The sequence below is a fragment of the Habropoda laboriosa genome, unplaced genomic scaffold (genome assembly GCF_001263275.1).
Source record: "Habropoda laboriosa isolate 0110345459 unplaced genomic scaffold, ASM126327v1 scaffold343, whole genome shotgun sequence".
Classification (NCBI taxonomy): domain Eukaryota; kingdom Metazoa; phylum Arthropoda; class Insecta; order Hymenoptera; family Apidae; genus Habropoda; species Habropoda laboriosa.
In genome coordinates this window covers 202,958-215,863 of record NW_017100440.1, presented here as the reverse complement: position 1 = coordinate 215,863, position 12,906 = coordinate 202,958, and the positions used below count along the sequence as shown (strand labels likewise).

General features: G+C 35.7%; 1 protein-coding gene across 1 annotated transcript in view; it reads left to right on the top strand.

The window, feature by feature from the left end:
• The window catches only part of LOC108575897 (putative polypeptide N-acetylgalactosaminyltransferase 9), a gene marked incomplete at its 3' end in the record, with an annotated part of 214,866 nt that overhangs the window by 76,886 nt on the left and 125,074 nt on the right, over window positions 1-12,906 (top strand). The window contains exon 2 of the mRNA XM_017938829.1: window positions 12,297-12,499. The remainder of the gene's footprint in view (window positions 1-12,296; window positions 12,500-12,906) is intronic.

Genomic DNA, 12,906 nt, shown 5'->3' with positions numbered 1-12,906 from the left:
TTTTCGGACAATTTTGATATATTTGCATCAAATTTTGTAATTTTGGGAATAATTTGTATCAGTTTAAAAATTTTTTTGACCACTTTATCTCATGTTTTTACATTATATAGAAATAAAAACGGATATTTTTTGACTTGCAAGGGATGTTTTTGAAACTTTGGTGTAAGATAGTTCTCAAAGAAATATTCCACACTGAAGGGGTTAAAAATCACTCTGAAAATCGAAGATCGCAGAGATTCTTAATCAAGAATCTCAAAATCTCGCAAAATTTCATATTTTTGAACCTACAAATTAGACTCCACAGACATTCAAGAAACTTCAATTTCGTTAATTCTTAATTTCAAGCATTACTCATCCTAATTCGTTCAATTTTCATCATTCTTAAATATTAATTGGATTTCCAATTAATTCCTTAAAACTGTGAAACATTCAATTCTGTCCATTCTTAAATATTCCTCGAATTTTCAATTAATCCCTCAAAAGTGTAATCCAAAAAATTCCCGTTCGCTCAAAATAAAAGATCCCAGTACAAACGATCTATCACCGTACCAGCCAAGGATCCAAATTCCCTTAATAGACGGATCCTCGAGTTTCACCGGCCGGCGAGATCCGAAATCCCGTAGATATCAATTATTCTTCCTTCTAATTCCGTCGACGTCCCTCCATGCATCATCCAGCGTCCCCCAACCCAATGTTCTCCGGAAAAACTGTCGAAAAATCCATCTGTAACATATTCGAGGGCTCTGTTTGCCATTCGTCTTCGGGATCTCCGCGGAATCCCAAACACAGGCGGAACGAGAGATCGAGCGTGTGTCGCGTGACGATCGAACGGTCTTAAGCCAGTTCCCGTTTTCACCACGACGAAGGCCACTCTCTCTCTCTCTCTCTCTCTCTCTCTCTCTCTCTCTCTTGATCGCTCTGTCTATCTCTCTCGCTCTCAACCTCTCTCTCCCTCTCAACCTCTCTCGCTCACTCGCCATCTTCTCTCTCGCTCAACATCTTCTCTCCTCTCTCTCTCTCTCTCTCTCTCTGTGCTTGACTGGCGTCCTTGGAAGGAAGGGGCGCGCCGTGAAAAACGACGCTACCTGTCCGAGGACCAGCCAGTCGCCTCTAATCGATCGAGTTGGCTCGATGGTAACCGGTAACGCGCGGACAAAAGCGGAGTTTCCGGGTGTCGGAGAACGATCAAGCGTCCCCCTGCTCTCGAACGCTGAAAGGAAACGACGCCGGAAGGGGATGTCGTGGAAGCGGAGAGAAAATAGAGCGGAAAGCACGGTGAAAAGAGACGCGGGCATTTTTCAAGGGGACACAATGCCGAATTTACATTGTCAGGACCGTGATAGCGCCGGCGATAGAGCGGTAGGGATAGGTTTTATTCCTCGATTTTGACCTCTCTCTCTCTCCCTACCCTCTCACGTTTATTCAACGTCCCAACGAAGACGTCTTTGTTGACCGGCGATTTTTCTTTTCCGAGATTTCTTTGCGTGGTAATTGTCGTTTGTTCCGAGCGGGATTAACGCTGGGTCAAGGCGTTTGGGACGGCAGCGAAATTCAGGGAACGCTTGCTACTTTTGTTTGGGTGGTTCGATTTCGTCCAAGTGGTTCTTTGATTTCTAAGTTTGTCACTTGTTAGATATACACTGCCAGCCGAAAATTTGGAATCATTCGCTAATTCACATGAATATTTGAATCTGCTGGCAGTTGTTTGTAGATTTGAAATTGACGTTGTAGAGATCGTTAGTAATTTTAGGTTTTTTGTGTATACTTGATGATAGAATTGACTGTCTGCGTGGCGAGGAATGTATATTGCGAGTACTTTTGTGAAGTGTTCGTTTAGAATATGTTTACATTAGTATTTTGAGAAGTTTAAAGTTGATTTTGAGTTTCGTCAATATACTTGATGGTAGAATTGACAGTCTGCATGGTGAGGAGTATATTTTTCGAATATTTTTGTCATGTGTTCGTTTGATCATCAGTTGTTTACCTCATTTCGATTGATTTGAATGAGAACAGTTGTTAGAGCTGCTAACTTTTTTCTGGAAATTTTTGTGTAACTTGCATTGCTTTGCAGTGTGTTTTGATGTAGAAAATTTTATCATTGACGTGTTGCAATGTGTATCAATGTTTCGATATCTATCGATCAGACGACGAAATCTTATCTGAAAAGTTTACTGTGCACTTCATGGTAAGAAAGACTGTGTGCCTGATTAAATATATTGTTAACCCATTTGCATCACGACTCCACCTATGCTATTGAGTTCAGACATCAGCGGTGTTCAACTGACAGTTTGCCCGTATCACCGCGTGTGGGTGATACAAACTGTTTAAGGCGGAATATTCCGCGTCCGGTGATAAATGAAAGTCGCGGCTCGCGGAATAATCCGCGCTTGGTGATAGGTGACGATGTAAATGGGTTAACAGTTATATTGGTTTGGGTGTTATTATTTGAGGCTTTCGGGTTTACGCCGTGTCCAACAGAAATTATACATTGCAGCTAGCTTCATCAGGGTCTGGAGACGCAAGTGATAATGGTGTGCGTCAGGGTGTTCACTCCTATAAGTACCCATGTTCATTTAAATCAATTTAGAAATCGATTAAAGATCAATTAAAAATCAATTAAAAGTCATTAAAATGAATTCATTAACGGGAGGAGGGTGCTCCAGGTAGGGTTAAGTAGGTAACCTGTGTGTCTCTATTGATGTTATTAGGGTTGTTCATCATTTCTAAGGATTCCCTATATTTGCGTGGGAAATATCCTTCGCATCTGGTTAAAATTTTTGTTTTATCGAACAAAATCTTGTGCCCTGTTTCTAAATGATGTTCCGCTATTGCTGATTGTACGTAGTTATGTTGGTTACCGTGATACAAAAAGCAGAGAAAATTATGAAATATAAATATTAATATTTTTTATACTGTTGCATTGAAAGATTACTTATCTAAACCAACGATTTAATGAATGAAATAAATTATTATTCAGTGGCCATAGAAATTTCTGTCATTTGGTGCTGTCAAGCTTAATTATCAAGGAAATTTATTTTAAATATAAAAAGATAGGCACTGATCAAATGCTTTTGCACTAAAATTTAAAAAAATTCTGAAAGTGAATTTAGTCAGTTAACACCTAAATTAAAAATCAGTATTGAGAATTATTTCTGCGTTTCTAAACCACTCACGTGTGGATTTTCTGAAAGTAATCGTTAAAGTATCAAATAATGTCTAAATACAGAATTCAGAGAAAAAATAACGAGCAACAGGAAAATGTGTATGTCATAATTGTGTGCAGAAACTGGAAAGATAGATAGCGCGTGAGAATGTGTTAACGTAGAGCGGGGCAAGCTGTGTTCTAATACTATGTGTTTTATGTGAGGCACATTTTCCTTTTATTTACGCCAACCTAGACGCCAGGATTTTAAAGGTGCTCGTTTTCTGGGATGAACGGATATTTTCTCTCGGGATTCTTGAAATAAGGAAGCGATGATATCGGCTCTGCTGAGAAATATTGATAAGGTGAAGAATGGAGAAAAAAGGCACAATAACTGACGGTTTAATATTGCAGAAGGTTTCTTCAAAATCCTTCTTGAAATCTGAAGGCAGAACTATGAAACAGAATCTGTAGTGCAGAAGTTCTCTTTACATTTTGATTCTTAATTCTTCGCAATTGTTACTTCACTTGAGAACTACAAATCAAGGAAAAATTGGATTAAGAAAATTAATTCTTTACCGTTTTTATTTCACTTGAAAATTATGAATTGAAGAAAAATTGGATTAAAAGCAAATTATTCTTCACAATTTTTATTTCACTTGAAAATTATAAATTGAGGAAAATTTGAAATAAGAAAAATTAATTCTTCACAATTTTTAGTCCACTTGAAAATTATAAATTTAAAAAAATTGCGTTAGTTAAAATTGCATTAAAAAAGTTGCATTTGTTGGTATTTTACTAACAAATTTCACATCTCCTTCGATAATAACTTTCCCGAAATTTATTCACGATTTAGTGCTTGGCAGTATTTCTCTTCAAACAAACAAAATTGTGTAATAGTAACAATCACTAATTTTTAAAGCACTGATTCAGATTCAAGTTGTTCTCTGAATCAGTATCCCACGTGGGAGGTGTCGATTTAGGGTGTTTGATTCGGCACCAAGTTAGCGACGTCCAATTTACTGACTGTAACTACTAAGTGCCAGTAACTACTCGACACTAGCAACTACTAAGTAGCTGTAATTTCGCTGTTGATGAGAGTTCTCGAGATACGATGACGTACCACCGAGCAAATTGTTGCTCTCCCTCTGTATCTCTCTCTCTCTCTCTCTCTCTCTCTCAACGTTGTACTTTATCTTAGCAATTGACAGCGAAGGCAAGAGCTTAATAAATCTCGATTTTCCGTTTTATTCCAGTCCGAAGTTCTGTTGTACGTAAAACTGGACAGAAGAATCACTAGAGTAATCAGAATTACTGTTCTGTAATTTTTATTAGAAAAGTCACAGAATTATTAAAGCAACTATTTTGTAATTTCTTATTAAAAGTATTCAATAAATTAGTAATTGTGTATTTTGCAAAATTGTTCGTAGAAATATGAATAATATTTTCCCTTGTTTCGAGGATTTCCTGATAAAGTTTGTTATTTTAATTCCTCTTGTAAAAATTTCAAATTAGTGAAAAATGAGTAATTTGGAATATTGATAGTTGTGCATTTCGTAAAATTGTTCTTTAAAAAATTTGTTAGTTTGATTGCTCTGGTAAAAGTGTAAAATTAGTGGAAAATTAATTGTTACAATTTTTGATAGAAGGTGATTTATTTCTTCTCGAAGAAATTCTTTCGCTTCAACAAAATTATCTAAATATTTTAAAATTCCATTACGTATCAAAGGCAAATACAAAAAAGCAAAACTTCACACTTCAATTCAATTAATTTCTCTGATTTTTCATGCAAGAAATCTTAATTGCAGAAAATAACAGTTGCACCAAATTCTGTGAAAATAATTGAACAAATCCCTAAATCTGCAAGTATAATTTTAATCTCCCTGTCTAAAGCTTCAATTCTATCTCGATAATCCTTCCTAAGGATTCGAGATGTTGGAAAATCTGTAATAAACGGTATCAACGATGAGCAACGATAACACACACACACACGGAAGGAAATGTTGGCGAAGATTTGGAGGTAGGACCACTTTGGTTGGGTTCTATTTTTGAAAGCAGCTTCGCCACTCGCCGAGTTTTCGTCGTTCCTGTTGCGGCTGACCGCAAACGGTCTTCCTGAAGCTTACGAGCAAACACGAATCTCTTGAGCCGAAGTACTTTCACTGCAGCTGTCGAAGTTCCCTCTGTGCGCCTCCCCCTTGAATTTCCCCGGGACACTTCGGATTAGAATTTAAATCGTTTGCGGGAATCGTTGTCTCCAGTCGAGGCAGTTGTTCGAAATAATTGTGAGTGTTTAGGGTAAGGTGTTCTATGTTGCTTCGTTATCGTGGAATGTGGGGTTTTAACAGTGGGATGAGGATTAGATGGAATGTACATTACAGCGGGTGGACTGTTGTAGCAGAGATTTTTGCAATTAATGGATAATTTAATTAGTTCACTCTTTTTTACTTTGCGTTGTTTTTTTTTGGTATGTTTGATATTTGTGGCAAACTATTATGGGAATTATTTTATTACTGTTTGGTTATTATTGTTTTAATTATTTATATAATTGAAATTAGAGTGACTGAAGTGTTATAGCAAAGATTTTTGCAATGAATGCATAATTTATTTTACTCTTTTTTTATTTCGCCTTTTTTGTGCTGTATTTGATATTTGTTGCAATTTATTGAAAAATGTATTTGTACCGTTGATGAGAAGAAAAATTTGATTGATTAGAATTTTACATTTTGGTGAGAGTAGCAGGATTTAATAATTATTATAAACAAATGGGCGACAAGCGAATAAAATGGGAAATACAAAATGTAGATAAATGGATACGTAATTTCTAAGTCACGTGACGTTCTAAAGGGTTAAAGAGACAAGGAATATTGTCTTTTTGATTGTCAAATGATTTTCTTTTCTGCTCTTTCATTGTGTTGGAGCAAAAATATAGCGTTCTATTTAAAAGAAACTGCAAAGCAACCTCGAAATAATGTTGAAAAATTTGAACTACTAATTTTTGCTTTGCATTATCGCATTCTATAGATAGGCCTGAATGTTTCATACTTTGACTTTCTTTGTGCATACTATTTTTCACGAACATCGAAGTCGAAGAATATTCTTCTTCGTTTAATGGAAATTCCATTTCCGAAAATTGTCACCCACCACCTGTGGAATGCACGACACAGAACGTGTTAGAATAAAGAAATATGCAAAAATTATTTTAGTGTTAATCGTGTTAAATGTGCAAAGATAATTTTAACGCGCAAAATTCTTTTAGTGTTAATCGTGTTAAATATGCAAAAAGAAAGAAGAAGAAATATGGAAAAATATTTGAGTGTTAATCGTGTAAATAAAACGTGTAAAAATGAGGGAATATGCAAAAACAATTTTACTGTCAATCGAGACAAACCACTTTAATCCTATAACTTGCCAATGTGAGATTAATGAATGGAAACTTGAGCGTATCGGTATCTGAAGCTATCCTCAGGTATCCGTTACACTCCAAGTCAGCTTCCTTCCCGCCTTGCCCCTATAATAAAGCGGGTGATAGCGGTGGAACAATCCGTGCACACACCCGTTTTATAACAGTGTTAATATTTGAGGAAACCAGCTTGACGCTGTTAACTTTTGTTGATGGATGGCTCTTTCACTACCCTTCGTGCTTCCTGAAAGCACGAAGCTTGTTGCTACCGAACGCTCCATGTTGCCATTGTGTTAATATTTGAGGAAACCAGCTTGACGCTGCTAACTTTTGTTGATGGATGGCTCTTTCACTCTCCCCCTCCCTTGTTCGTTCGATCAAATTAATCACGCACCGGACGAATTGCAGATTTACCGAAGAAGTATCAGCTTCTCCTTTCAATTCTTTCCCTTTTGTCTCTCATTTTGCACGCTGTTAAATCTATAAGAGATCTTATTGTGAGTAAAATATACTCCACTAGAAAGGAAGAAAATTTGTTAGAACATGATCTTTTCTTTAAGTACGAAATTCTGAAGGAAATGCATCCTCACAATATTCTGCAATTTATAATCACAGATATAGATATAGAAATGTGTCACAAAAAAATTTGCAATTTTCTGTCAGAATATTTTAGTTTAAAAATTGCAAATTAATGTACCATGAAAGTGGCCAATTTAGGAATGTGGTGATGTTGAAATTTGGTGTTGTTTAAGGAAAGCACGAAATTCTGAAGGGAATGCATCGTCACAATTATCTGGAATTTAGAATATTAGATATAATTTTAAATTTATTAAATATAGAAATGTTTGTCCCAAAAATATTTAAAGTTTTCTTTGATTTAAAGGTTGAAAATTGATGTATCGTGAAGGTGAGGAATGTTGGAATGTACATTAAGTGGGATTTAAAAATTCAAGGCAATTATAGTTGAGAGAATGAGTGAAGTATCACTTCATTTATTCAATCAACCTACCACAATGTACAGAATCATGCACCGTGGTGCTTTTAAGCGCATTAATTAATTATTCCACCCTTTTGTATCTCAAACTTTTCAACCTCCTCTCCGAACTACAAACACATGCATTACCTCTAAACATAATTACCAGTCATCCATCATCCTGGATCGCTTACGAATGCCATAATTTCATTAAGAACTCTCAGTGAATGAACGTTCCGGGATACTTTATCTTCTCACGACGATTACAATTAAACTCGCTAACAATGAACACCATTTTTTTATTACAAAATAGGTAAATTTTGTGCAATTATTACATAGAAATAATTTTTAATAATTGTCACCAAAGAATTGGAAATAATTTCTGTCACATTTTTTCTTCAAATTAAATTCTTAGGAATATATTTTTAGATGAAAAAAAGAGGAACAATGTGCTTTTTGTATTTATTTGTAGAAAAAAGGTATGGATAAATATTTCCTCGATTTTAAGCTCGTACTACCTTTCGCACTGTGCTAAAACTAGTTTCGAATATATATACACGAATAAAAAAAGAAAAAAGTCTCTTCTTTCAATTATTTTTCAAAAATCCCTTGCAATGATTGGCATCTAGTTTTCCAATAGATTGCCTCAACTAAATTCACAAAAATCTGTGTGCGCAAAAAATAGTTGGAATAGGAATCTCCCAATTATTTTTGAAATTTTACAACTTTCTCAGGGAATCTAAATAATCTTTTTCGTACCATGTTTTCCCCTTAAATTAATCGTACTCATCTTGTAAAACCGTAGAAAAATTCTTTTACGCGAAAAAGGGAAAAATAAAAATCCTTCTAATTATTTCTCAACACTTACCGCCTTCAACGATCAGTACCAATATTTCTGAGAAATCTAATTAATCTCCGACCCATTGTTTCCTCAAATTTGTTTTATTTGTCTTGTAGAACCGTAGAAAAATTATTTTATACAAAAAGTAATGAAAGAAAGCTTCTTCAAATTATTTCTCATCGTCTATGGTGTTCAATGATCATTCCCAACATTCCCAACATTCCCAATATTCCCATCATTCCCAATATTTTCAACAGTTGAACCTTAATTATCCATTTTAATCAAGACCACACAGTTCATATATTCGAATAACTCTGTTTTCGCATAAAAGAAGATCGTTTGCTTTGAAATATTTTATAAAAATTAATATTGAGCGAAAACAAAAATTTTATTCTTTCTTATTTCTCAACTTTTCTTAGCTGTCAATTGTAAATCGAATCTTCCACAATCGAGGTTCTACTTTAATCTTTTTCGAACTGTTTTTCCTGTTTAAATGAAACTTACACCTACTCATCTCACAAAACCGTAGAAAAATAATTTTATGCAAGAAGCAAAACTCCTCTGAATTCCTAACAAACAAAGAAAAAAAAAAAAGAATTGCGAAGGTGGCGAGCACAGATTCCCCGCGTCGTTTAAAAACATTTTTCCGGCCGTATTCGCGGGAATTCAAATTAGCCAGTCTGCTTTCGCGAAACGTCTGGGTCGTTAAGCCGGCAGCGACTGGGATTTTATCGTGCATGTTCCACGGTCATCCGCGTTACCGGTGTTTCTCCTGTCTCTGACGCGCAGTCACAATGTTCCTCAACCGTCTGTCCTCCTTTTTCCTCGCCTCTCTCGCGTCTTTGAGCGTTTCAACGTGTCGCTCGAAGCTGGCGCGGCGCACGTTTAAACCTCACTACTCCTCCGGTTTCTTGTCGTTACGAGCGCAAAAACCATAATTCCCCACGATGTGTAGTCGTTCTAGTGTTATCGTAATTAATTTCTCGTTGGGTGTATAATCGTGGAGATTTCGAACGCCACGAATGAATGGAGAGTTGGGGAGCAGATTAATGGACGAAACGTGGATCGCTTGACGATTCGCGCTCTGTTTGTTGCGCCCGGCCATCGTAACGCTCCGGGCAAATGAAAATCTCTGTTTTTCCCGTGGAATTAATTGATACCAGTCTGTAAACAGCGGTTTCATCAATTTTCCCGCAGCTCGCTGTTATAAGCGAAGGAAATTAAATTGTTGTGTTTGTTGGCTCATTTACGGATTCCTTGTTTAATTTCGTGGGCATTTCCGTTTATTCGTTCTTGGAAACCTCCGTTGTTAATCAAATTCTACGATATAAAGTCAGTCTTTTTAACGTTTTATTAATATCGAACCTGGAATACTCGTTCAATTCTTTCTGAGTGTTTACTTTTCCTAATTTTTGGTTACGTCAATTCTGACAAGGGAAGCTTTAAAAGTGAAACTTTGGTATATAATAGTACTCAAAAAAGTATTCGACACGTATTTTTTTTTTATTGGAAATCTTTCACGTTGAAGGGATGAAAATCGCCCTGAAAAATGAGGGTAATAAACATATTTAGTCAAAATTATTTATTATTTTTTAAATTCGTTATTGAAAAATTGAAAATTTGTCAATTTACAGTATTTCTCTATCTCCAGTATTTTTCGGGATATTACACTAAATAAATTTGAACCCTCCAAATTTGAAGGAAATTTTCACCCCTTCTCTGTGGACCATTGTCGATAAAAAAAAATACGTGTCGAATATTTTTTTGAGGACTACCATATACCAAAGTTTCATCAACATCGTTGATAATCACTTGCAACATTCCATTCCGTAATGCACCTTTACAAACCTGTCCACAATGTGGTTACCGTTTCAATCATCATTAATTAACCTTTTCAATTTCCTTGTTTATTATTATCGCCATAAGTCATCAGAAACGTTCTCCTGCAAGTTTCTTCCAAGCCAATTACATTATCACGAAACAAGAGACGTGGTTGTTCCGTTTGTCTCGCGTTGCGGTGCGCTCGTTTCCGCGAATTCTTTGTATTTTTCGTGGTATCATTTCAAAGAGGGATGTAAGAACTCGTTTCATTTACAAGGAAACATTTGAATAGCTTCTTTGGCGATAATTCCCTCATTTTTCCGCGCTCAGATGGGAGCTCGTTTAATTAAACTCGTCATTATCATTCCTTTTCAAGTAAACGTAAATTGTAAGCAACAGGGAATGTACATTCCTCGAAGAGTTGAAGAGGAGCAATAGGTAAATGGAATGAGGATAAATATTTCTAACTAAATAAAAATAAAGTATAGTGTGTAAACTGTGAGCAACATGGAATGTACATTCCTCGAAGAGTTGAAAGGGAGCAGTAGGTAAATGGAATGATGAGAAAAAAGGAGAAATATTTCTAACTAAATAAAAATAAAGTATAGTGTATAAATTGTAAGCAACAGGGGGGTATAAATTGTAAGAAAATGAGTAGGTAATAGGTGAAGGAATGATGAGAAAAAAGGAGAAATATTTCTAAATAAATAAAAATAAAGTACAGTCGCCTGATATTTCAGGGTTTGAAAATTGGAATGATAATTGAAGTTGACGTTACGGCACGGATGAATTATCACGTCGTCGCTAATAGAATTGTTACTTTATCTGTGCAGTCAGCAACGACGCCGAGTATTTTCGTCGCTCTTATCGGAGATCGCGACCGTAATTATCATTTCCTTGCTTTTTCTTCTTCTTCTTTCCCCCTTGGGCTTTTTTCACCTCTTCCCTTTATCCCATTTTGTTGGGAATTACAGGAACAAGCTCGATGAGAATAATTTGATTTCTTCCCTTTTTTCTTCATTACCGAGTCCTTTTCCCCTACATTTTCACCTTTTTTGCCATTCCTCGTCCATTTTCTCGCGTTCCACGCTGTGTTTCTTTATGAAAAGAACACTTCTGGTGTTTCACGTGCGCGCGTGTATGTGTACCGCTGCGTTTGTTATAATTACCAAATCGATGCAGTGTTCTAGCTTTGAAGTATGAAATAAAGTTTCATTGTACTCTGTTCGGTTGTGTAATTTAACGGGTGGCGATAAGGTAATGGGGATTTCGACTTGTGTATTTCTTAATGTGTATTTGTGTGTGAATGTTGTGCAGCAATTCAAAGTTTTGAAGATTTTAAGATCGATGTTGGAAATTTTTGGCTGAAACTTCAGGGTTCGTTTTGAAGATTTCAACACTTTGTGATTTTGTATTGTGTATTTAATGTTGAAATAATTGTTAAGGAATGCTGAATTGACGAATATAGGTCCTGTGATTATAGTAATTTTGGTAGAATGTGTTTTAGTAGCGATTTGAAAGAGTAGTTTTATATTTCCTCTAAGGAAACAGTGAAGTAGCGCGTCTGACCATGCACGGGTCAATACTACTTATCGAAGCTTCGGACGTGAAAGAAATTCGAGCGATTCGAGCAATATACAATTTATATTCCTAAAATTTAAACAAATTTTCACTTTTTGAGTGAATAAGTGGGCTGAATGCGACTAAAGCAGAAAACACTGAAAAATTATTTTATAATTAAAATTAAGTCTGAAGCAAATTTGATACTTGCAAGAAAATTTCAAAGAGATTCACCTCCAGAATTATCTCATTACATTTCCCGTTCAATTATGAATTTCAATAATTGAATCACACATTCACAGTATTGGCATAATTTCGTTTAACCTTGTTCACAAAATACAACGAGTTCTGTGTTGCAATAATCCTCGCTTTGTTAATTAATTATCACAGTAAATCTTGATAATTCCCTTGAAGCGAGAAAAAAAGAGATTCTATTTAAAAAGAAATTGAGGTTGACGTTTTTATAACTTCCAACGATTCTATCGTTGGAAGAAAGATTTTCAGGATTGTAATCGTGTTAGCGTGTTGTTTACCAGCGTCGTTCTTTTACTTTCAGAGCCATCGAGGCGTGAGTGTCTACGCGAGTAACAGTTTTCCGGCTCGATTCCCAAAACTTTCACGGTTATTCGCTTGAGCCCCGACGACTTCGTGAGAGATTGTCTTCTGGTATAGAAAACGAGAGCTGATGAATAGCGAACGGAAGTCGATCATCTAAGCGGATCGGAAGCTGTGAACCGAGGACGTTCTCACGACTCCAAGGTAAGTTTCTCTGTTCTACAGTGTTTCTTTAATTCTTCGCGGTATCTTCTTCTCGTATTTTTTATACGCAACAATATCGTGAGTGAATCGCTTGTCGTCGAATTTCAAGCGACAAATTTGCAAAATCATCGAAACGTAAAAACAATTTTGAAAAATCCCAAGAATTAGTGCGACAATTTTTTTTTAATACTCAGATATTTATCAATAGTAAATAAAATAATAAAATAACGACAGGAATAGATTTTATACGCAAAACCATCGCAAGTGAATCGCTTACCATCGAATTTTGAGCGAAAAATTTGCAAAACCATCGAAACGTAAAAACAATTTTGAAAAATCTCAAGAATTAGTGCGGCAATTTGTTTTTAATACTCAGATATTTATCAATAATAAATAAAACAACGACA